Below are 27,582 nucleotides of genomic sequence, written 5' to 3' on the forward strand. Positions count from 1 at the left end.
TTCAATTTATCTGTGAAATTGAACACATTGAAATGGTATCGTAGCATATTTAGTGTAGTGTGTGTTTCAGTTACGTGCAACAGATGGCGTGTTTTTTTAAAGCATTTTTTTACCTGTCACAGGTGTGGTATCTATGTATAGTATGTATATAAAAACATGTAAATATTCGAATGGAACGTTGTGTCAAAATTTCAACCCAATCCAAGAAGAACTTTCAGAGATTACATCGTGTGTAATTCTTACGTCCAACAGATGGAGCTGTTTTTCAAAAAATATATATTTTTACCTGTCACAGGTGTGGCATGTATATAGTAGGTATATAAAAACATTCATGAATTCGAATGCAACGTTGTGTCAAAATTTAAAAGCAAACGGTAAAGAGGTTTTGGAGATTTCCTTCACATGAAAACTCACTTGAAAAACACAGTTTTTTAAAAAAAAGCTTGTTTGTGTCTGTCACCGATGTGACATCTATATAATATGTATATACAAACACGCTCGTATTCGATTGGAACGTTGTGTCAAAATTTCAAAGCAATCCGGGAAGAACTTTCAGAGTTTAGCGGTTTTGAACAAACAAACATTTACATTTTCATTTATGTAGATTAAAACTGTTCTTTTGAAAAATTAGTTAGAGCCTGTAACTGTTAATGTAAAAGAAATGGGAATCACTAAATTTGTGCTTTGACTCTGAATTTATCAGTGAAGACTTTATATTTTATTAACATCTGAAGAAGCCTAGGTTGGTGATGATGACGGCAAGTGTAATTATTTAGTCTTTACCAATGAGGAAAATGTAAAAAAAAAATAAAACATTAAAGCCAAATCAATCTTCAGAAGACAATGGAGTTTTCGCCCGAGTCCACAAAGCAAGAAAGTTGGAAGTGAGCCCATGACATTCGTATTTAATAAGTCACTACACTCAAAGTTCCAGAATCTTGCAGAGTGGCAAATGTTGCACTAATATTTAAGAAGGGAAATATATGAAGCGTTAATAGCTTAACGTCTATTATGAGAGAATTACTTGAATCGCTAATTACAAAAGATATTTGTTTACGTCTTGAAACAATATATTAAAGAATTATTCGCATGGTTTTACAAAGAGTCATTTATTTTTGACGAATTTGCTTTCATTTTTTCCAGGATATATGAGGCAGTTGATACTGGTAAGGATTATGATGTGGTTTTTTATTGGAACAAACCATAAATTACTCCCCGTTTCGAAAGACTTGTTAGACAGGTAAAGGTCCATGGTACTTGGGTTGTTCTCTTAAGTAAGGCACAGTTATTTCAAAGGAAACAAAGAGTTAAAAGTAAATTTAGTCAAGTCTGATTTAGAAGCTGTTGTGCGAGGAGCGTCTGGTTATATATTTCTTTGCTTTATCCATAATAAGTAAATAGAAGTAACATGCTAAACATTCAATATCAAGTGAAAACAATTTGGTAAAAAAACATAAAAAAATTACTTGGTGATCAACAGAAACACAACTGTTTCTGAGATAGATTTTATTTGTTAAATGATATTAAACCAATGTAAACAAAAAAATAATTTACAAATGCCTGATAAATATCATTTATTATATTTCAGTTCGCTCTCAGTGACGAAGATTCTAGAGACAATATTAGGGATATTGGGTCTTGACCAGAATACTCATAATATACACACAGAAATCATAATAGCGTGATGCATCAAATGAACAAATCCACAAGGGACGTGATTCCTTTACCATGTCGTGGCCTACTCGACTAAGGCTGGGTATGGGATCATCCTGGGCGAAAGTTCGAACCCTCATCACGGTCCTTGTGGATTTGTTCACTCGTAATATATCCTTAAATGGAGAATACAGGTCATCATTGCGCAATTTAAAGGTCAGTAACTATATATTTCGACCCCAGTTTAGGGTGTTCAAACTATATATTCGACCACAGTTTAGAAGGTACAAACTATGCATTCGACTGCAGTTTTGAGGCAATTAGATACTGAATTGAGGGACAATATTTTTAAATTTGTGGAAGATAAATTAGAGCGGGAAATGAATCAAAATAATTTCTAGACAATTAAGAATGGCTTTTGAAATGGTCAAAAGATTGTTAGGTGCAGTTTAATGCTAAAAAACATAGGGGTTCTTGTTCTAAGTAAAGATGATAGAGTTAGCAGATACTTGCTTGATAGTCCTGAAACTGCGAAGTGTGAATTACAAAAAAACAGTCCAGTAGTCATGATTGAATAGATGGCTACCGACCGGAATATACATATTCTGATGGAAATTTATTTCATACTGCTTTGATATAACAATATTTTACAAATTTTATTTCCTCTACGCACAAGTTCCACTAATCAATAAAGAATAAATTCCAGCGTAGATGGCTCAACTAGGTCATCTGTTGGTTGTAGAAAACGCTTACTTACTCACCCTCCATCTGTAATTTTGACCATGGCAATAGAGGGAACATTTACTGGTCACAATGAACTACCGTCACAATGATTTACAATGCTTTAGGGATCAATATTAACAGCTTCTCGCCATGTCGGGTTTTGTGAGGGATGTGTACTCCGAAAACGCGGTACCAGGATAAAACGGCAGAGGGTATAACGGTTAAAGACATGACAGTACTTTAATGAGGGGGTACAAGGGTAAGACTGTACCATGATATGAGAGTGTAGGACCTGATGATGTCTGGATCTATCCTCCTAGTACAGCAGTTAGTATGTACACTGGAATATTATTTGACTCACTTTTACTGTTTCACTTTCTGTACAATCCAGAGTTTAAACTTCCTTTAATATTTTTGATAGGGTCATTAATGTCACTTAGTACAAGGTGACTGGGATGCATTGGACAACATTACTGTACTTGAGCGACAGGGAAAGACAGTTACAATGCTGATATGGATTAGTAATGTTCTTCAACTTCCACTACATAACCTGTGGTTATGTAGTCCTTGTATCTTCAACTCGAGTAGCGAGCAGCAATTAGCTGGAGTTGGACTAAACTCTGACCCCAATTTTAATTCCAATGTTTTATAATCATATCCTAATTTTACGGTGTAATACATATTTATATGTATTTATTTCACAGTTCTTCAGTTAGGCGAGGACACCTTTTTTCAATCGTTCCCATGCAGTAGGATGAATGGGTTTTGCACAGTGATAATCCATGCAATGACTACTGTACAGCATCTACTCAGGCTCTTCCAGTCACTCAAGGCCGACATCGACAGTGAACAATGAAGTACGTCGTTTTTAGAAGTGCGGGGAACATCAAAAGGAAATATAGAAATCAGGTCAAAATATTAGAGGTCAAGCTGGACAGCCGGAAAGTTGTTAAGAGAAGTAGAAATTCTAACAATAGAATAACGATTAGAAAGTCTACGATGGAAAGAGCAAATAGGATCTCTCTTTTTTGAAGGTGGAAAATTTAGAGAGAGATGTAGCAAGTACGCAGACTGTGCTTGCCAAACAGAAAAAGTAGGGAATCCCAGGCTACATACCAAATCGCTGCCTACTTACCTCACCTGGATTCCCAGGTGAGGTTTGTAGTCAGGGCCTCTTATTCCCGGTGATAAAGGTGGATTTGCATTGCGTTGGTATAAGTAACATAATGAACTTGATGGGCAAAAGTTTTTTCAGCAAAGTAACAAAGTCCAGTGTCTTCGTTGTGTTCGAGGAAATGACACACAGAGATCACACTAACGTGATGCATCAAATGAACAAATCCACAAGGTCCATGACGAGAATTCGAACCTGCGTCCGGGAGCATCCCAGACACTGCCTGTCTGAGATGCAGTCAGGAACTTGTTGATATAAGTAGAGACGGAGTTCTTATAACATGCAGAGCTCTGCCTAGGTTTTGATTGTATGTAGAGCTCAGCCCAGGTTTTAATTGTATGTAGAGCTCAGCCAATGATTTTATTGAATGCATACCTATGTCCAAGTTTTTACTCTCTCTTTTTTTCTTTCTCTGCCTTCCCCTTCTCTCTGTCTATCTCCCTTCTCTCTCCCGTCCCTCTATTATTTATCATTGTCTAAGTCATCTCACTCTTTAACCTCCTCTCCCCGTTTCCCTCTCTGTGTATCTAGTCCCTCTCCCTCTTTGCCCCAGGCCCCTTTTCTATGACTCTCTTGCTTTTCCTCCCTCCATTCCTCTTTGTGTGTGTGTCAATTCCTCTTCCATTTTTCTCTCCCTAGCTCAATCTCCCTCCCTCCTTCCCAGTTTGTCTCCTAATAATAAAAAAAATTAAATGCCTCAGGAACAGTCAGCCATATATATATATGTACATAAATATATATGTATATATATATATATATATATATATATATATATATATATATATATATATATATATATATATATATATATATATATATATATATATATATATATATATATTATTATTATTTAATATGACCGAAAAAGTAAGATTAATAATTCTAACACGAATTTTCTCAATCTTTCGTACATTTTGTTTCACTGTTGGAGGTAAATAAAAAATCAATTCTCCAAAATTCATTTTTATTTCTAGTCTGACGCGACACGAGCGCGTTTCGTAAAACTTATTACATTTTCAAAGACTTTAGTTCACAAATACACAACTGAATAGAACTTACGCATCTCCGATTTTATATCTACATTTGAGTGAGGTGGAAGGGGTGATGTGGCATTAACACAAGACAGAACAAGATGTGGTATTAATAGGGTATTAATTTCATCAACACAAGACAGAACAAGAGTATTAATAGGGTATTAATTTCATCAACACAAGACAGAACACGAAACAATGGATATTGAATAGAAGTGTTTGTAGAAAGCCTATTGGTCCATATTTCTTGATGCTTCTATATAGGAGCGGAGTCTTGAGGTGGGTAGAATATAGTTGTGCAATAATTGGCTGTTGATTGCTGGTGTTGACTTCTTGATGTGTAGTGCCTCGCAAACGTCAAGCCGCCTTCTATCGCTGTATCTATCGATGATTTCTGTGTTGTTTACTAGGATTTCTCTGGCGATGGTTTGGTTGTGGGAAGAGATTATATGTTCCTTAATGGAGCCCTGTTGCTTATGCATCGTTAAACGCCTAGAAAGAGATGTTGTTGTCTTGCCTATATACTGGGATTTTTGGAGCTTACAGTCCCCAAGAGGGCATTTGAAGGCATAGACGACGTTAGTCTCTTTTAAAGCGTTCTGTTTTGTGTCTGGAGAGTTTATCATGAGTAGGCTGGCCGTTTTTCTGGTTTTATAGTAAATCGTCAGTTGTATCCTCTGATTTTTGTCTGTAGGGATAACGTTTCTATTAACAATATCTTTCAGGACCCTTTCCTCTGTTTTATGAGCTGTGGAAAAGAAGTTCCTGTAAAATAGTCTAATAGGGGGTATAGGTGTTGTGTTAGTTGTCTCTTCAGAGGTTGCATGGCTTTTCACTTTCCTTCTTATGATGTCTTCGATGAAACCATTGGAGAAGCCGTTATTGACTAGGACCTGCCTTTTCTACAGAGTTCTTCGTCGACTTGCTTCCATTCTGAGCTGTGGCTGAGAGCACGCTCGACATATGCGTTAACAACACTCCTCATGTACCTGTCTGGGCAGTCGCTGTTGGCATTTAGGCACATTCCTATGTTTGTTTCCTTAGTGTAGACTGCAGTGTGGAAACCTCCGCCCTTTTCCATGACTGTTACATCTAGAAAGGGCAGCTTCCCATCCTTTTCCATCTCGTAAGTGAAACGCAGCACGGAACTCTGCTCAAATGCCTCCTTCAGCTCCTGCAGATGTCTGACATCAGGTACCTGTGTAAAAATGTCGTCAACATACCTGCAGTATATGGCCGGTTTCAAGTTCATGTCGACTAAGACTTTTTGCTCGATGGTACCCATGTAGAAGTTTGCAAACAGGACACCTAGGGGAGAACCCATGGCGACCCCATCTACTTGCTTATACATGTGCCCATCCGGGCTCAAGAAGGGTGCCTCTTTAGTACAATCTTGGAGTAGTTTCCTCAGAATATTTTCTGGTATGTCAAGAGGAGTACAGGCTGGATCACGATACACTCTGTCGGCTATCATTCCGATTGTCTCGTCCACAGGTACGTTGGTAAACAGCGATTCTACGTCCAACGAGGCTCTTATCCCTGTGGCCCGTGTGCCCCGCGGTAAGTCAACAAATTCCTTTGGAGACTTCAGGCTGAAGGCGCAAGGAACATAAGGAGTCAGCAGGTCGTTGAGTCGCTTCGCCAGTCTGTACGTGGGTGTGGGTATCTGGCTAATGATTGGCCGAAGTGGGTTTCCAGGCTTGTGCGTCTTGACATTTCCATACGCATATCCAGGTTTATATTCCCCAATGATCTTTGGCAGGTGGAGTCCGGATTTCTTGGCGTTCACAGTTTCGATCAGTTTGTTGACCTTTGCTTTTAATTCGGCTGTAGTGTCCTTCGTTACCCTTTGGAACTTAGTTTGGTCAGAGAGTATGATGTTCATTTTCGCCAGATATTCGTCTTATTTAAGAATGACATATATTGGCGACTTGTCACCTCTCTTGACAACTATCTCCTTGTTCTCACGAAGGCTTTTAGCTGCCGCTTTAAGCTCGGGGGACAGTATGGTGCTTCTGTAGTTGCCTCGATTCTTTCCTCCTTCTGCAATAAGTTCTGCTTGTAAGGTATCTTTGGTAGTGACCTTCTTTTGTGTCTCGAGGTCGAATATGTCGTCCAACAGAATTTCCAACTCTACTTTCCGGGCCATCTCACTCGGTCTGGACATAACATGACAGTTTATGCCCAGATTTAGCAGAGTGACTTGGTCCTCAGTGAGGTTATTTCCTGCAAGGTTCAGGAAGCCATCTTTTGGTCGTGGAATTGCCATAGGTCCTCCATATAATGTTGTTAGTTTCTTGATAATCCTTGTTTCAGTGCTGAGGTGATGTTGGTCTGTGAGGATGTCGAGGTGTTGTTCAATGCGGGTATGGATACTATCGTCGATGTTGCTATTTCTCCACTCATTTGTAGCATGAAGTAGTTGCGTTTTGTTGTCTTTGATTTCATTCTCTGCTTTGTATATCTGATCACGCATCAGATCCTGGCGATATTTTATCGTGAAGACTTGATTCCTTGCTGCTGGGTCGTGCGTTTTAATATTAGTATATTTTGGTAGCAGTCTTTCCTGTAGACATATATTATTAAATATGACCGAAAAAGTAAGATTAATAATTCTAACACGAATTTTCTCAATCTTTCGTACATTTCGTTTCACTGTTGGAGGTAAATCAAAAATCAATTCTCCAAAATTCATTTTTATTTCTAGTCTTTTTCATTTACCTCCAACAGTGAAACGAAATGTACGAAAGATTGAGAAAATTCGTGTTAGCATTATTAATCTTACTTTTTCGGTCATCGGTCATATTTAATAATATATGTCTACAGGAAAGACTGCTATAATATATATATATATATATATTATATATATATATATATATATATATATATATATATATATATATATATATATATATATATATATATATATATGTATAATATATATATATATATATATATATATATATATATATATATATATATATATATATATATATATATATATATATATATATATATATATATATATATATATATATATATATATATATATATATATATATATATATGCATTTAATTTTTTTTATTATTTGGAGACAAACTGGGAAGGAGGGAGGGAGATTGAGCTAGGGAGAGAAAAATGGAAGAGGAATTGACACACACACAAAGAGGAATGGAGGGAGGAAAAGCAAGAGAGTCATAGAAAAGGGGCCTGGGGCAAAGACAGAGAGGGACTAGATACACAGAGAGGGAAACGGGGAGAGGAGGTTAAAGAGTGAGATGACTTAGACAATGATAAATAATAGAGGGACGGGAGAGAGAAGGGAGATAGACAGAGAGAAGGGGAAGGCAGAGAAAGAAAAAAAGAGAGAATAAAAACTTGGACATAGGTATGCATTCAATAAAATCATTGGCTGAGCTCTACATACAATTAAAACCTGGGCTGAGCTCTACATACAATCAAAACCTAGGCAGAGCTCTGCATGTTATAAGAACTCCGTCTCTACTTATATCAACAAGTTCCTGACTGCATCTCAGACAGGCAGTGTCTGGGATGCTCCCGGACGCAGGTTCGAATTCTCGTCACGGCCCTTGTGGATTTGTTCATTTGATGCATCACGTTAGTGTGATCTCTGTGTGTGATGATGTAAGGACGAATAGGGAAAATGCCCTAATGTCATAGCTCGGGAGCAGGGGGAAGGGGTTGTGTAAAATCTTGGTTTGTGCCTCGGAGAGGCTACAGGATCCAGTAAGTTCAGTAGAACTTCGGTTTCAACCCTTTTCCCTGTCGTAGCTCAGTCGATAAAGGCAATGTCTGGGATGCTCCCGGACGCAGGTTCGAATCCTCGTCACGGCCCTTGTGGATTTGTTCATTTGATGCATCACGTTAGTGTGATCTCTGTGTGTCATTTCCTCGAACACAACGAAGACACTGGACTTTGTTACTTTGCTGAAAAAACTTTTGCCCATCAAGTTCATTATGTTACTTATACCAACGCAATGCAAATCCACCTTTATCACCGGGAATAAGAGGCCCTGACTACAAACCTCACCTGGGAATCCAGGTGAGGTAAGTAGGCAGCGATTTGGTATGTAGCCTGGGATTCCCTACTTTTTCTGTTTGGCAAGCACAGTCTGCGTACTTGCTACATCTCTCTCTAAATTTTCCACCTTCAAAAAAGAGAGATCTAATTTGCTCTTTCCATCGTAGACTTTCTAATCGTTATTCTATTGTTAGGATTTCTTCTTCTCTTAACAACTTTCCGGCTGTCCAGCTTGACCTCTAATATTTTGACCTGATTTCTATATTTCCTTTTGATGTTCCCCGCACTTCTAAAAACGACGTACTTCATTGTTCACTGTCGATGTCGGCCTTGAGTGACTGGAAGAGCCTGAGTAGATGCTGTACAGTAGTCATTGCATGGACTATCACTGTGCAAAACCCATTCATCCTACTGCATGGGAACGATTGAAAAAAGGTGTCCTCGCCTAACTGAAGAACTGTGAAATAAATACATATAAATATGTATTACACCGTAAAATTAGGATATGATTATAAAACATTGGAATTAAAATTGGGGTCAGAGTTTAGTCCAACTTCAGCTAATTGCTGCTCGCTACTCGAGTTGAAGATACAAGGACTACATAACCACAGGTTATGTAGTGGAAGTTGAAGAACATTACTAATCCATATCAGCATTGTAACTGTCTTTCCCTGTCGCTCAAGTACAGTAATGTTGTCCAATGCATCCCAGTCACCTTGTACTAAGTGACATTAATGACCCTATCAAAAATATTAAAGGAAGTTTAAACTCTGGATTGTACAGAAAGTGAAACAGTAAAAGTGAGTCAAATAATATTCCAGTGTACATACTAACTGCTGTACTAGGAGGATAGATCCAGACATCATCAGGTCCTACACTCTCATATCATGGTACAGTCTTACCCTTGTACCCCCTCATTAAAGTACTGTCATGTCTTTAACCGTTATACCCTTTGCCGTTTTATCCTGGTACCGTGTTTTCAGAGTACACATCCCTCACAAAACCCGACATGGCGAGAAACTGTTAATATTGATCCCTAAAGCATTGTAAATCATTGTGACGGTAGTTCATTGTGACCAGTAAATGTTCCCTCTATTGCCATGGTCAAAATTACAGATGGAGGGTGTCGGGGTTCACCTCCAATGAGAGGGGAAAGGGGCGAGTAACAGTACACTCAAGTTCACTCATCGTAGCCCTGCGGGTCTTCACTCTATCCTCGCGGCGCCACTGTACGCCAGGAGAGTATCCCAGTCAATCCCAACCGGCCTCTGATCGAGAAGGAGTGGGAACACAACTTGTTCACTTAACTGTTGTATACCCGCCCCAACATAGGGCTCTACTACTAACCACAAGGTCGCCAACTGGTGTTTTCGGTGTCCAGTAACACATCAGTGGTTTTGTTGAATTGTGGTAACAGTGGCAAGAACACACTCAATATGTCTGATATCAGGCAGGTATTTGCTTCTATCACGATCTGCTGTCGGGTATTATATAGCCACAAGAAATATGGAGGGGATGATGTAAACACCAATGTACTTTGTATTTTACTTAAAACTCATTCAAAGACATCACAAGATTATATCAATAAGCAAACAGCTGTTTCAGGCGGGAGTCGCTCGTTCCCACACATATAATATGAACTCACCAAGCCGGCAACGCTCCCCCTCACGTCAATGTCAAAATCAGCTGGGCGACTACCCCCACGCGAATGTTATTTTATCTGTTTTTTGTGGCGTGATGCGCCAGTTTCTTTAAGTTCTCAAAGATCACTAGAAGTTCGAACACACAATATTTGCGACAATAGCATGTCAACACTTCGCTGCACTGATCTTGAGCTCAACCAAACATCTCTATATTAATAGACACAATAACTCACTATCATAGAATAACATACTGCCCTTCATTTAATGATGACGTATGCAAGTATATATCACTGGAGTTCTCAGTAATTCCTTCCGTGGGCGATAACACAATTAATCACTGCACACATGAATGATTATTCAATACACGAGCATAGACATATATATATATATAATGGATGAGTCAGACATCCATAATGGTAATAACATAGTTACTGGGCACATAACCTAACTCCAAACACTGGCATACTTATATATATATTCTCTCACTAAATGATCTTATTAAAGTCTCATGAAAGACGTTATCAACACAGTAAATTCATCAATTACTCCGGGTGCCTGTACACACCAATAATAATCATAAATATCGTGGGTACTTTATGTAGCCCCACTGCACACTTGTGCCTTACTGCGACATAGGTGAGCCTTGCTCATGACATACAAAATACTCTGGCTAAATAATATAGCTGACTAAAGGGGAATTGGGAGGGAAACTAGAATCACCTACTTCCACCTATCCTCCGGTGAGAGTTGAGTTGTAGCTCCTGGTCCTGGCTCCTGCCTCGTGTAGGGAACGCCCCCACACACACACTGTCGTGTCCTCCAGGAACTCAATCAACGTCCCACCGTAAGCGCGTCGTCTCCGTGCCTTTTCACTGCAGGTCCGTGCTCCTCCTCGACTTCTTGTAGGGTTGGAGTCGGTCTCCCGGCCGTCGACTTCTCCTCCCAGCTACGGCTGCCCGCCTACGTCTCGGCTGCAGTCGTTCGGATTCCCGAATAATTTTCTTCTTCCATTGCTTCCCGGTGGCTTGGTCCAGCCACTACGCCGTCACAAACGGGTGAACTGCCTCAGAGGTCGCATACGTCACTGCACAGACTTCACTTCTTCTTGCACAGTACCTGTCCTGGAGCACTTGTTGCTCAATATCCCGTCGATTCCCTCTCTGGTCCAACACATGAATGAAGGAAGACCTCACAGAGTACTGGCAGACTTCGGGTGACGCGTAAAATCCACGGGAACGGGAAACAACTGTCAAACTGACAGGACCAATCTTCGCACGTCCAACCACCTTGACGTGTCGTGTCTGACTGCTGGCGCCGCCGTGGCGCCAGCAGTCAGTAAAATTAAAATTTTAAATAAAAATAAAATTTGTAAAATATTGTTATATCAAAGCAGTATGAAATAAATTTCCATCAGAATATGTATATTCCGGTCGGTAGCCATCTATTCAATCATGACTACTGGACTGTTTTTTTGTAATTCACACTTCGCAGTTTCAGCACTATCACGCAAGTATCTGCTAACTCTATCATCTTTACTTAGAGCAAGAACCCCTATGTTTTTTTAGCATTAAACTGCACCTAACAATCTTTTGACCATTTCAAAAGCCATTCTTGATTGTCTAGAAATTATTTTGATTCATTTCCCGCTCTAATTTATCTTCCACAAATTTAAAAATATTGTCCCTCAATTCAGTATCTAATTGCCTCAAAACTGCAGTCGAATGCATAGTTTGTACCTTCTAAACTGTGGTCGAATATATAGTTTGAACACCCTAAACTGGGGTCGAAATATATAGTTACTGACCTTTAAATTGCGCAATGATGACCTGTATTCTCTATTTAAGGATATATTACGAGTGAACAAATCCACAAGGACCATGATGAGGGTTCAAACTTTCGCCCAGGATGATCCCATACCCTGCCTTAGTCGAGTAGGCCACGACATGGTAAAGGAATCACGTCCCTTGTGGATTTGTTCATTTGATGCATCACGCTATTATGATTTCTGTGTGTATATTATGAGTATTCTGGTCAAGACCCAATATCCCTAATATTGTCTCTAGAATCTTCGTCACTGAGAGCGAACTGAAATATAATAAATGATATTTATCAGGCATTTGTAAATTATTTTTTTGTTTACATTGGTTTGATATCATTTAACAAATAAAATCTATCTCAGAAACAGTTGTGTTTCTGTTGATCACCAAGTAATTTTTGTATGTTTTTTTACCAAATTCTTTTCACTTGATATTGAATGTTTAGTATGTCACTTCTATTTACTTATTATGGATAAAGCAAAGAAATATATTACCAGACGCTCCTCGCACAACAGCTTCTAAATCAGACTTGACTAAATTTACTTTAACTCTTTGTTTCCTTTGAAATAACTGTGCCTTACTTAAGAGAACAACCCAAGTACCATGGACCTTTACCTGTCTAACAAGTCCTTCGAAACGGGGAGTAATTTATGGTTTGTTCCAATAAAAAACCACATCATAATCCTTACCAGTATCAACCGCCTCATATATCCTGGAAAAAATGAAAGCAAATTCGTCCAAAATAAATGATTCTTTGTAAAACCATGCGAATAATTCTTTAATATATTGTTTCAAGACGTAAACAAATATCTTTTGTAATTAGCGATTCAAATAATTCTCTCATAATAGACGTTAAGCTATTAACGCTTCATATATTTCCCTTCTTAAATATTAGTGCAACATTTGCCACTCTGCTAGATTCTGGAACTTTGAGTGTAGTGACTTATTAAATAAGAATGTCACGGGCTCACTTCCAACTTTCTTGCTTTGTGGACTCGGGCGAAAACTCCATCGTCTTCTGAAGATTTATTTGGCTTTAATGTTTTAATTTTTTTTTTACATTTTCCTCATTGGTAAAGACTAAATAATTACCCTTGCCGTCATCATCACCAACATAGGCTTCTTCAGCTGTTAATAAAATATAAAGTCTTCACTCATAAATTCAGAGTCAAAGCACATATTTAGTGATTCCCATTTCTTTTACATTAACAGTTACAGGATCTAAGTAATTTTTCAAAAGAACAGTTTTAATCTACATAAATAAAAATGTAAATGTTTGTTTGTTCAAAACCGCTAAACTCTGAAAGTTCTTCCCGGATTGCTTTGAAATTTTGACACAACGTTCCAATCGAATACGAGCGTGTTTGTATATACATATTATATATATGTCACATCGGTGACAGACACAAACATGCTTTTTTTTTAAAAACTGTGTTTTTCAAGTGAGTTTTCCTGTGAAGGAAATCTCCAAAACCTCTTTACCGATTGCTTTTAAATTTTGACACAACGTTGCATTTGAATTCACGCATGTTTTTATATACCTACTAAATACATGCCACACCTGTGACAGGTAAAAATATATATTTTTTGAAAAACAGCTCCATCTGTTGGACGTAAGAATTACACACGATGTAATCTCTGAAAGTTCTTCTTGGATTGGGTTGAAATTTTGATACAACGTTCCATTCGAATATTTACATGTTTTTATATACATACTATATATAGATACCACACCTGTGATAGGTAAAACAATGCCTTAAAAAAACAGCGCCATCTGTTGCACGTAAATGAAACACACACTACACTAAATATGCTACAATACCATTTCAATGTGTTCAATTTCATAGATAAATTGAATTTTCATATATTTCAATTTATTTTTATTTTTATTTAATTATTTTGTTTGGCATTGCATTGGAGTTGAGCTGTGTTGTATACCATATCGTTCATTTCGTTATGTCACGTCTGTAAAAGGTAAACACATGTTTTATTTTTAACTGTTTTTCATGTGAGGGAAATTTCTGCAACCTCTTTACCATTGCTTTGAAATTATGACAAAACGTTGCATTCGAATACGTGCATATTTTTATATACCTACTATATACATGCCACACCTTTGACAGGTAAAAACATTTTTTTTTTTTTAAACAGCGCCATCTGTTGGACGTAAGAGAAACACACACTGTAATCTCCAAAAGTTCTTACCAATTGCTTTGAAATTTTGACACAACGTCCCATTCGAATACGTGCATGTTTTTGTATACTTGCAATATAGATGACACACCTTTTCCAGGTAAAAACAGGTTTTTTTCGAAAAACAGTGTCATCTGTTTCACCTAAAAGCAACACGCTTTACTTAATATGTTGCGATTCCATTTCAATGATTCCAATTGCATTGATAAATTGTATAATCATTTATTTCGATTTATTTTCATTTTGATTTTATTATTTTTTTGTGACATTGTGATGGTATTGAGCTGTGTTCTTTACAATACCATTCATTTTGTGAGTATAGTTTGCTTTCTTTTTTTTAATTTCGTTTTTAAACTATTCTTCTCAATATTCAATGATAGGAACATCAGATCATTTTAGAACGCATCGGACGAGGGAGTGGGGAATGGTGGGGAGGACGATGGTACGGGGGAGAGAGGGATGGTGGGGGAGGACAAGGAGATGGGGGAATGGTGGGGAGGATGAGGTGACAGGGAGTGGGAGATGGTGGGGAGGATGAGGGGATGGGGGGGGGAAGTGGGGATTACCAGGGGACAGGGGAGGGGGGGGGAATGGTCGGGGGGATAGGGGACGGTTGCTCAGGTTCAGTAATGCGTGGTTGGGTACAGCTATTAATAATAATAGAAATAATAATAATAATAATAATAATAATAATAATAATAATAATAATAATAATAATAATAATAATAACAATTATAATAGTAATAATAAAAATAATAAAATAATAATGATTTATATTTAAGCAAAAGTACAAACATGCATCAATACATATGATATAACAAGATTGTATCACTCGTGTGTAAGGCAACCCCTAAAGCCCTAATACACAAACCATTTCGGGCGTAAAATTAAAAAAAAAAAAAGTAGCTTAGGACTAAATGATAAAAAAACATAATGAATTGAGGTAGAGGAAAAGAATTAAAAAACAATGATTAAATTATGATTTGATCGGCAAATATTTCAATATAACATATTAATTTTTACAGCATAAACAAAATGAAAGTAGTTTCTGATTAAATTTTTACACGAATTTTTACTCAATTTTTTTTAATCTTTACATTTTAGGTTAATATTTAGGAAGTAATGTAAGTTTGTATAGTAGTAGGCATCCATCAGTCTCGGGAGACTATGGAGTTGTGCTCTGATTATCGGTCTGGAGTTTTTCTCTCTTGGGCACAAAGCCATAGTAGGTTACATAAAGCTTAACAGATAGTCTTTAGTTTTTCTTTTAAACTGGTTGAGGGAAGGGCACTCTTTGATGAGATTATTGAGGTCATTCCATATTTTGGGACCCTTGATTTGCAAAGCAATTCTGTCTTCGTTAAGTTTTTACTTTTATTGATAAAATCACAAGATATGTACAAGTAAAAAAAAGTACTCAAAACATCCATGTTGGTCACACAGATTGTACAAACCTGAAAATTCTGAAATATAATAAATAAAAAATTCACACACACAAAAGCAAACAACACACCACAGGTAAAATACATTCACAAGTTACCCAAAAACAGGAAAGGACACCGAAATAGAAAAAAAACAGATTAACCTATATAAACAAGGCAATCATAAGAATGTAAGAATAAGCTGTAGCAATACAACCCAAAACAAGACTATACGTATTTATATACAGGACAGGTAAATAAAGTATTAACTTTAAACGTAACAAAACACAAGTAACATGTGAAAAAAGTAAAAAGGTAACACAATCCAATAACGGAAACACAAGTTCACACAGTAACCTGCATATAAACATTTCTTATTTTTTACAATATATACAAAAGAAAAATACATAAATAACCATCACAGAAACAGAAATGACAGTTAACTGTAATTTAGAACCTAAAAGCAATAAAAACACTATCAGTAACATGGACAAAAGGGTGTACGCAGAGCTAATGCCTGGGAGATTAAACACATGATTAGGCCTTGAGAGATTCTCGAGCGCTCACCCGCTCCTGACGACCCTGCTGCCCCTCCAACTTTATCAGCTGCTCCTTGAGCCCACAACATCCCAAAAATGATGTAACAACCCCAGAAGGCAGCTAAGTACCCAGTGACCTAAATGTGACCGAAATATCGACAAAACCTAACCTACTAGCTCATCTCGACCTCATTAGTGTTGTAACCTGACTTTTGCTGCTGCCATATGAACGAGTCTACCCCATCTGCCTGCGTACATCTCTGCTGCTACCATGCAAAACAATTCTAAGCTCGGTAAGGCCGCAAAGAAAGATAGCACACCTATCAGGATGAACCCAACCAGCCAAGCTAGCAACAGGAACAACGCGGCTGTTTCCCCCTTAATGGCTGCCGGGTACGGGAGTGACGGACCCTCCCTGCGTCAACAATAACAAACCTTCCCAGCTGATTGAAGCGTCGTCACTGACTCGAGCCTTGCAACAGTTATGCAACCATATGGAGCAACTTAAACGAGCTGCCTCCCCATGTTCTGACTTTAAGCGTCTCGCTGATAATCCATGGCTCAAATTATTGACTCAAATACATGATGACCAAAAGTCTATAATCCGAGAGCAGTCGGACCTGATAATGAAGCTACAGAGTGATGCTTTGGCCATGCACAAGTTTAACCAAGATTGGTTTGTCAGAGTCGACCACCTCGAACAGGAATTAAGCTCTCTTCAGCTCTCGGTTACTAACTTTAAATCAGCAGAAACCTCTAAGAAGCAAGAAGATATGTTACAAAAGTTAGAAAACCATTTTAACTCCCTACAACAGCAACACACTGCAACCCAAGACGAATCAGACCAACTTAAGCTCCTTGATTCTGTCATCATCTCATCACATGATTTTCCCCATGAAACTGACAGAGAAGACTGTACTGCCATCGTGATCCAGGAATTGCGTACTAAGTTGAATTGTTCAATCAAAGCAAGAGACATTTAGTCAGCTTATATAGTGGGTACGAAATCATCTGGTACAAATAACAGAAAGATACGTGTGAAGTTAGATAGCTGCTCCCGCAAGTCAGACCTTATCACTGCTGCAGTCGCTAGGAAATCCAATGTTTATGTGAACGAATGTCTAACCAGATTCAGACAAGATATCTTATTTAAACTACGTGGAATCTGCAAAAGATCCACTGCTATTAAACATTGTTTTGTGCGCGATGGTAAAATAATAGCTAGGAAGACTGACTCTGGAAAAACTTATGTCATAACCACTGAGGCACACCTCACTTCTTTCCTGGATGACTGTGGGATATCAGCTGAATAACCAGAACATAATTTGTAGTCTCACATACAACCAAAGTGTACTTAAGCTCTGCCTTTCTTTTCCAAAGGTTTTTATTTTTATTTTTATTTTATTTTATTTTATTTGTTTGTCATCTTTGCCTGTTTTATACTCTTAATTATTTGGTCTTAGTTAATCCCCTTGTCACTAAACCTAGGGCTTTTTATTACCCTGTTAATTAAAGTAACTTGGTATTTGTTTCTTGTAATCATTTATTGGAATTAATTAACAGTATAATTGTTTATATAAGCATCTACCTCAGTATCTTAGTAAAATCTTCCACATGAATATACTCTCACCCTGTTTATTTTTACACTTAGATTTATATTAGAGTAAATTTCAAGATTTAATTAGATTTACGTCATCTTTTTTTTCTTTTCTTTTTTTCTCTCGGAATTATCTATTTGAGCTCACTATTTTCTTAGGTTCATACCAATTATAGGATTTTAATTAACCATTACTAAGCTAGTTATCTTCAAGATAATTTTTTTATGATTTTTATTTTTCTTATTATTTTTTATTTTACATTTATATTGTGTTATGATCTCAGCCTGCAGGAGAAACGAGTCTCCCTCCTTGAGAGTTATTCATCAAGCCTGACCTGATTAGAAGGTTTAGCAAATATTGAGGTGATAACCCATATGTAAAATAGTTGCTTGGAGATGTATAACAATTTAAGATTATGGGCAATGAGGAAGAAAACAAATAAATGACTGGTTAGGAGATGTGGACATTTTGCTGGAGGCGTGAGGCTCGCTTCCGGAGGACCTTGACCTCACTTGAGGCCAGACATCGCAGTGGAAAAGCCGCGCTCCGTTGAGCTCCCGCCAGAAGGGAACCCCTAGTGATATATCTCGAAGAGAAGAGAAGTGTGCAGACGTACCAGCTGTGGAACCTAGCTGGGAACGTTGTGGTCTCAAGTCCTGGTCGACGAAGTGTTTATTAAATCGCCCAGAGGCAATATTGTGGGCCGTGGAAGCGCCGTGACCAGACGCCGTCAGAGGGAGAGCGCCCTCAACCAGTTAATCTGTGGTAAGCACGATATACGCCAGTTCATAGTGATTGCTTGTAGTTGGTCGTGTGCCCAGCGACAGTAGCAATGTTTATTTATAAGTTAGACATGTTTTAATAAGGCAGAGAGCCTGAAATAGGAGAGTGAAGAGGGAGGAGCACGGAGCGACGTCCGTTTCCTCTGAGCTCTGACAGACGACTGAGGGAGCCCGGCTCCTGACGGAGGAAGACCCTCCCAGCGAGTGAGGACCGCCGCCGGGCGAGGTGGAGTATGGACCCGCCCAAAACGGGGGAGCCCACTCTCACTGTATGTAGAGGACAGATAGAGGTTGGATACAAACATATTGAGTGAATATTTTTGTTTATGTGTTAAAGGGGAAACATTTTTATTAGAGTGTCGATGGGTTGCAGGTTTGTCTTTGGGGAAGAAGTTGCTGAAAACTTCGAAGCCAGCCTAGATGAGGTAATTGATGAGACTCCAAGGTAGTGAAACAGAGGACCTCGAGCTGGGAGGAGAAGCAGTGAAGAGGAGTGTCACATGCTTCTGTAGAGGTGGAGAAGCACCATAGTTGCTCGAGGAAACTTCATGGTGTAGCAGCCAAGAGAGCTGTGTGGAGGAACCTAGCAGAAGGGTGAAGCACCGTAGTTGCTCAAGGAAACTTCATGATAGCAGCCTGGAGGAGCTGCAGAGGATCCTGGTAGTGAAGCCCGGAAGAACCTGAAGATATCAGGGTAGTGAACTTCCAGAGGTGGAAGGGAGTTCTGGTGGATTACTAGTAGGGAGTTGATAGTGTTTGGTTGTCATTAGCGTGCAAGACACAGTGAGAGGTGAGTGACTGTTTGCATTCTTATGTCAAGGAGTGTTTTATACTGAAGTTTAGAGTTGCAGGTGTAGGCTGGATTACCTACAGATGGATGTGTTCTAGGATTGATAGGGTGATCGATTGATCATTGCAGTGTAGCAAGGAACATTTATGCTGATATATGTTATTGCATTCAAATGCTGATTTTCTTTGTACACATTTATATATATATATATATATATATATATATATATATATATATATATATATATATATATATATATATATATATATATATATATATATATATATATATATATATATATATGTCGTACCTAGTAGCCAGAACTCACTTCTCAGCCTACTATGCACGGCCTGATTTGCCTAATAAGCCAAGTTTTCATGAATTAATTGTTTTTCGACGACCTAACCTACCTAACCTAACCTAACCTAACTTTTTCGGCTACCTAACCTAACCTAACCTATAAAGATAGGTTAGGTTAGGTTAGGTAGGGTTGGTTAGGTTCGGTCATATATCTACTTTAATTTTATCTCCAATAAAAAACAATTGACCTCATAAATAATGAAATGGGTAGCTTTATCATTTCATAAGAAAAAAATTAGAGAAAATATATTAATTCAGGAAAACTTGGCTTATTAGGCAAATCGGGCCTTGCATAGTAGGCTGAGAAGTGAGTTCTGGCTACTAGGTACGACATATATATATATATATATATATATATATGTCGTACCTAGTAGCCAGAACTCACTTCTCAGCCTACTATTCAAGGCCCGATTTGCCTAATAAGCCAAGTTTTCCTGAATTAATATATTTACTATAATTGTTTTCTTATGAAATGATAAAGCTACCCTTTTCACTATGTATGAGGTCAATTTTTTTTTATTGGAGTTAAAATTAACGTAGATATATGACCGAACCTAACCAACCCTACCTAACCTAACCTAACCTATATTTATAGGTAAGGTTAGGTTAGGTAGCCAAAAAAAGCTAGGTTAGGTTAGGTTAGGTAGGTTAGGTAGACGAAAAAACATTAATTCATGAAAACTTGGCTTATTAGGCAAATCGGGCCTTGCATAGTAGGCTGAGAAGTGAGTTCTGGCTACTAGGTACGACATATATAAATATATATATATAAGTCGTACTTAGTAGCCAGAACGCACTTTTCAGCCTACTATGCAAGGCCCGATTTGCATAATAAGCCAAGTTTTCCTGAATTAACATACTTTCTCTAATTTTTTTCTTATGAAATGATAAAGCTACCCATTTCATGATGTGTGAGGTCAATTTTTTTTTATTGGAGTTAAAATTAACTTAGATATATGACCAAACCTAACCAACCCTACCTAACCTAACCTAACCTATCTTTATAGGTTAGGTTAGGTTAGGTAGCCCAAAAAGTTAGGTTAGGTTAGGTTAGGTGGGTTAGGTAGTCGAAAAACAATTAATTCATGAAAACTTGGCTTATTAGGCAAATTTGACCTTGCATAGTAGGCTGAGAAGTACGTTCTGGCTACTAGGTACGACATATATATATATATATATATATATATATATATATATATATATATATATATATATATATATATATATATATATATATATATATATATATATATATATATATATATATATATATATATATATATATATATATATATATATATATATGTCGTACCTAGTAGCCAGAACTCACTTCTCAGCCTACTATTCAAGGCCCGATTTGCCTAATAAGCCAAGTTTTCCTGAATTAATATATTTACTATAATTTTTTTCTTATGAAATGATAAAGCAACCCTTTTCTCTATGTATGAGGTCAATTTTTTGTTATTGGAGTTAAAATTAACGTAGATATATGACCGAATCTAACCAACCCTACCTAACCTAACCTAACCTATATTTATAGGTAAGGTTAGGTTAGGTAGCCAAAAAAAGCTAGGTTAGGTAGACGAAAAAACATAAATTCATGAAAACTTGGCTTATTAGGCTAATCGGGCCTTGAATAGTAGGCTGAGAAGTGCGTTCTGGCTATTAGGTACGACATATATATATATATATATATATATATATATATATATATATATATATATATATATATATATATATATATACATATATATATATATATACATATATATATATATATATATATATATATATATATATATATATATATTAATAAATATGACCGAAAAAGTAAGATTAATAATTCTAACACGAATTTTCTTAATCTTTCGTACATTACGCTTCACTGTTGGAGGTAAATCAAAAATCACTTCTCCAAAATTCATTTTTAATTCTAGTCTGACGCGACACGGGCGCGTTTCGTAAAACTTATTACAATTTTGCTGGTGTTGACAAGAAGTCAACACCAGCAATCAACAGCCAATTATTGCACAACTATATTCTACCCACCTCAAGACTCCGCTCCAATATAGAAGCATCAAGAAATATGGACCAATAGGCTTTCTACAAACACTTCTATTCAATACCCATTGTTTCTGTTCTGTCTTGTGTTGATACTTTTGGTGCCCTGTTGATATCCCCTCCTGTTCTGTCTTGTGTTGGTGCCACGTCGCCCTTCCCACCTCACTCGGGTGTGGGTATAAAATCGGAGATACGTTCTAATCAGTTGTGTATTTGTGAAGTCTTTGAAAATGTAATAAGTTTTACGAAACGCGCCCGTGTCGCGTCAGACAAGAAATAAAAATGAATTTTGGAGAAGTGATTTTTGATTTACCTCCAACAGTGAAGCGTAATGTACGAAAGATTGAGAAAATTCGTGTTAGAATTATTAATCTTACTTTTTCGGTCATATTTAATAATATATGTCTACAGGGAAGACTGCTACCAAAATATACTAATATATATATATATATATATATATATATATATATATATATATATATATATATATATATATATATATATATATATATATATATATATATATTCTCTTGCTGATGGTACAACAGTGTATGTAGACCTGATCAACTTGAGGAGGTTGATAGTATCAGGTGGTGAATCAGAAGATAGGATACCACTTGGTAAACTGATAATAGAGTTCTGATGGTATTGAAGTGCAACCTGATTGTGATATTATAGAGTATAGGATTCATTATTATTATATGTGTGTATGTATCGTGTAGGTGCTTTGTCCAGTAAATGTATCCCAATTTGCTGGTGTTTGCCCTTGTCCTAGTGAGGCTTCCCAGGAGGTAGTAAAGAAGGAGAGAGAGAAAGAACCAAGAACCACTGCTGTGGACAGGGTAGGAGGTAATACTAGTAAGTCATAGGGGATTGAGGAGATCATATCTCATAAGGAGAGAGTGGGGAGTCACAGCGGCTCGAGTGGGTGTGTGCACGTGACAACGAGGCTAAGTGTTGGAGCCGCATCCCCTAAACGTGTGACGTTGAGCTCCTCTCCAAGAGCCAGAAGCGCCAAGGGTGATCTCCTAGTATAAGCACTCTACCGAGTTGTGGGTTGGGTTGTCCGTAGAGAAGGATCAACGACGACAACACACCAACCAACCCACAGTCTATAATAATTGTCAGTCTCTACTGATTTTTTGTTTTTTATTTTATGTAACTTCTGTGTCCTCCCTGGCTATCTATTGGATCTTTATTTTACTTCTAATTTGTTACTATTTTATTGTATTTGCTTTTATTCTTGTGTTTTGCTTTATCGTGTATCTTGTATCGTGATCCCTCTGCATCTCTATGCACACTGATATTGATCCTGATCAAAATCTTCTGTCTCATATCTACACCAACCAGCACATTGATCATCATTATTGCAAGTATTTCACAGCACACCAGGCTAAAAACAAACACCAAAATAGCACCTGTCTATCAGTTTACAACCAAAATGTTACATCACTTGGTAAACATTTTGACGATTTAAATGCATTACTCACAGCACTAGGTACTAACTTATATTTAATTATTTTAACAGAAACTTGGCTAAATAAAGACTATACCCAACTCTACAACTTAGCTGGTTATAAAGCCATTCATAACTGTAGGCCTAAGAAAAAAGGTGGTGGCACAGCTATATATTACCGAGATACGTTTATCTGCAACAGTGTTATTAGTGACAGAGATGACTACTGTGAATATGCTTTTGCTCAGTTTACAATTAAATCCCTTAAATCCTCTTTGACTATTGGAGCCATCTATAGATTTCTCAATACTAACATAGCTTCTTTCTCAGACAACCTAAGGAATCTTATTATAAACAACAATCTCAACAAATACCACATCATTCTGGGAGGAGACTTTAATATTGACCTGGGTCAACAAAATTGCTCTCAAGTTGACTATTTCCTTAACAGCATGAACTCCTGTATGCTAATCCCCACAATCACCAAACCTACCCGAGTCACACAAACATCAGTCACTACCTTTGACCACATATGGACAAACATAACAGCTCCCCTTGTATCTGGTATAATCTACGACAGAACAACTGACCACTATCCTACCTTTCTCATAGCGAACATGGACATAACACCTCCAAAAAGCAAGAAACTTTCATTTAGGCTACACAGTGAATCAGCTTTAGGCAATCTTACAGATGCACTTCACAATATTAACTGGGATTCTGAATTCAATACCCTTGATATAAATTCATTAGCTAACCTCTTCCTCTCCAAAACTCTAAGCCTCTACTACCTTCATTGTCCCCTTCTTACCAAGCAAATAACAGACAAAAGATTAAACAATCCATGGCTCACAAGTGGCATTCTCAGCTCAATCAACAAGAAACATGAATATGAAAAGAAACATAGGATTGGCCTAGTTTCAAAGGAAGTAGCTAAAAGGTACTCATCAATGCTTACCAGTATCATAAGAAAGGCAAAACTGCATATTATGTGAATAGATTCAATGAAGCAAAAGGCAACATGAAAAGCACTTGGAAAACAATCTCTAGTATCCTAGGAACTAAACAACACTCACATAACCAAATAAAACTCTACAAGGATGGGGATATACCGTCAACTGATTTAGAATGGCAAATGAATTTAATAGTTTCTTTTCATCGGTTGGTGCTAATCTTGCCAGTAAAATCCCACAGACTCAGACACATATTAACACATATCTCTCAGGCAGCTATCCAAACTATCTTCTCCTTTCACCAATCAGCCCGGCAGATGTTGTGTCCATCATACACTCTCTAAAAACCAAGGCAGGGAACACCAGTGAAATTCCTTCCATTGTGTACAAGAGAGCCTCCCATGCCCTTGCCCCACCCATAGCACTACTGTTCAACAAATCTATAGAGTGTCACACCTTCCCTGATATCCTCAAAAAAGCAAGAGTAACGCCAGTCCATAAAGGAGGCAATCCGGCGGACATAAACAATTATAGACCAATATCAAATCTACCCATTCTATTAAAAATATTTGAAAAAATTATTTACAAACAGCTCTATTCCTACCTCGTAAAATTCGACATACTCAGCCCCTGCCAGTTTGGCTTCCGGTCCCAAAAGAGCACCAACGATGCAATCATTAGTCTCTTTGACGTTATCTATTCAGCCCTTGACAAAAATGAGTTTCCGATTGGACTTTTCATTGACCTAAGAAAAGCCTTTGATACTGTTAATCACAACTACCTCTTACTTAAACTCCAGCATTATGGAATCCGAGGCCTTGCCCTTGACTACATCCGATCCTATCTTAGTGACAGACACCAATATGTAACCATCAATGATACAACTTCTTCCACTCTACCAATTACCGTTGGAGTGCCACAGGGCAGTATCTTAGGACCTCTTCTATTTTTTATATATATAAACGATCTGCCTAATGTCTCTAATATTCTCAAACCTATATTGTTTGCTGACGATACTACCCTTATCTATTCAGACCTCAACCCACATACACTAAATAATGTTGTGAATAATGAATTAAAAAAAGTCCACTTATGGATGTCAACGAACAAACTAACATTAAATATCGAAAAGACTTACTACATCTTATTTGAAAGCAAATCATCAAATGCAATTCAGCTACAGATAGACAACATTAACATCAGTAATAAAAATGATGGCAAGTTTCTTGGCCTATTCCTAGACAAGAGACTCAACTTCAGCACCCACATTCAACACATAACTAAGAAAGTCTCTTAGACAGTTGGTATACTCTCCAAAATCAGATATTATGTTCCTAACTCTGCTCTCCTCTCACTATATTATGCACTAATCTACCCCTATCTTAATTATGGTATCTGTGCATGGGGGAATACCACTGCAAACCACCTTAAGCCCATCATCACACAGCAAAAATCTGCTATTAGAATAATAACTAACTCTGCTCTCAAACAACACTCAGCTCCCTTGTTTAAGTCCCTAAACTTGCTAAATATTAACTCCCTCCACACATTCTCTTGTGTCAACTACATTTACAAAACCCTGTTCTTAAATGCAAACCATGCTCTGAAACTCTCCCTGGACAGATGTAATAGGACCCATTATCACCACACCAGAAATAAATATCTCTTTGATATCCCCAGGGTCAAACTTAATCTGTGTAAACACTCTATGCAAATTAAGGGACTAGTCTATGGAACTCACTCCCTAGTGAATTGAAAAACTGTAAAACTTTTGCCTTATTTAAAAGCAAAACCAAAAAGTACCTAATTTCATCTTCTTAGTTTCCTACACTGAGCTTTAAATTTGCTCTGTACCTAGTGTTACCCAATCTCCTAATTTTTATGTAGTATCAAACAACCTTATCATTGTGTTCATTGCTGTCTTCTTTTATGTGCTAGCCATATGCTGTATTGTGACTACCAATCTTTGTCAACTACCATTCAAGCTGTCATTGCAATCAATCTTATATTGTTTCTGCTGTATTGTGCCTACCAATTTTGGTCAACTACCATTCAAGCTGTCATTGCAATCAATCTTAGCTACCTATGTGCTTTAATATACTGTACCTACAATTTTCTCTCATCTTCTTTTTTTCATTCCATGTAACTGTTATCATTTTTTTGTCTATAAATTTTGCAAGTATTTACCTCCTTAAAATTTTCTTAGATTAAGGACCTGCCCGAAACGCTGCGCGTACTAGTGGCTTTACAAGACTGTAATTACCATATTATGTATCCTCACATTCCCAATGTACATTCTTGTATATGCATAAATAAATAAATAAATAAATAAACATATATAATAAATACAAACATATCATAAACAACACAAGTAACTATGATTTTAACAGATCAGAAAGGGAACAAATCCATAACCGTACAGGAGAATAACAGTTAGATACATGCAAATGAATACTGGCCACAAAATCAATAGAAAACGGATATGAACACAACATCGGTTACCTATGCATCAATTTATACTAACAGCATATCCTCACCACCCCCTCGATTCCTAATTAAACAGGGGAAACTCTCTGAAATGTGGCCTCGAATTCTTCTGAAATCTTCAATCCCACAGGCTCGACACTACAACTCTCCTCACCCACCACCCCGAAATCTCTTTATCACAGGAGACCCAACCTCACTACGGAGGAACACCACCACGATCATCACTCCCACAGAAGGACCCGGGTTTTCCATACCAGTCGAGGGATTCTCCCTATTACACACCTGATCAACCACCACCGGCACATGACTGGTGTTCTGTGTTGCTGGGGAAGTCTTGGTAGTAGGATTAATATAAAGCCATTGATTGGTTACTGACTTTAATACTTATACTGATGCATAACTAGCAGCGTCCAAGCTTGGCTGGTGTCTTGTACGCTCTCTGTTGTATACTTACTTCTCGCATATGAAACGTCTTGCATTCAAACGAATGGTGCCGTTTGCTATGAACATGACATCCCTCCTTTTCTTTAAAAAGAATGAATACAGGATGTCTACCATGCTTGTAGCACAAAGCAAAGTTATTGATACAAAGTAAGCTATTAATATAACAAAAGATGTTGAATACATTTACATTAATTAAGCATACAAAGAATTTAAACAACTTAATATTTACCACACATAATATCAATGTTAAAAATACATATGCAATTTAAAAAAAAATTGAAGAAACTGTACTACAAAGTTACAAAATAATGAATGGGAGCACCGCATTATTCAAACAATATTAAATTTAATTTAGCGTAATAAGTAAATACTTTGCAATACATAGGAACACAATTATTCATCAAATCGCTTAGG

Source organism: Procambarus clarkii, chromosome 51 (genome assembly GCF_040958095.1).
Source record: "Procambarus clarkii isolate CNS0578487 chromosome 51, FALCON_Pclarkii_2.0, whole genome shotgun sequence".
Classification (NCBI taxonomy): Eukaryota; Metazoa; Arthropoda; class Malacostraca; order Decapoda; family Cambaridae; genus Procambarus; species Procambarus clarkii.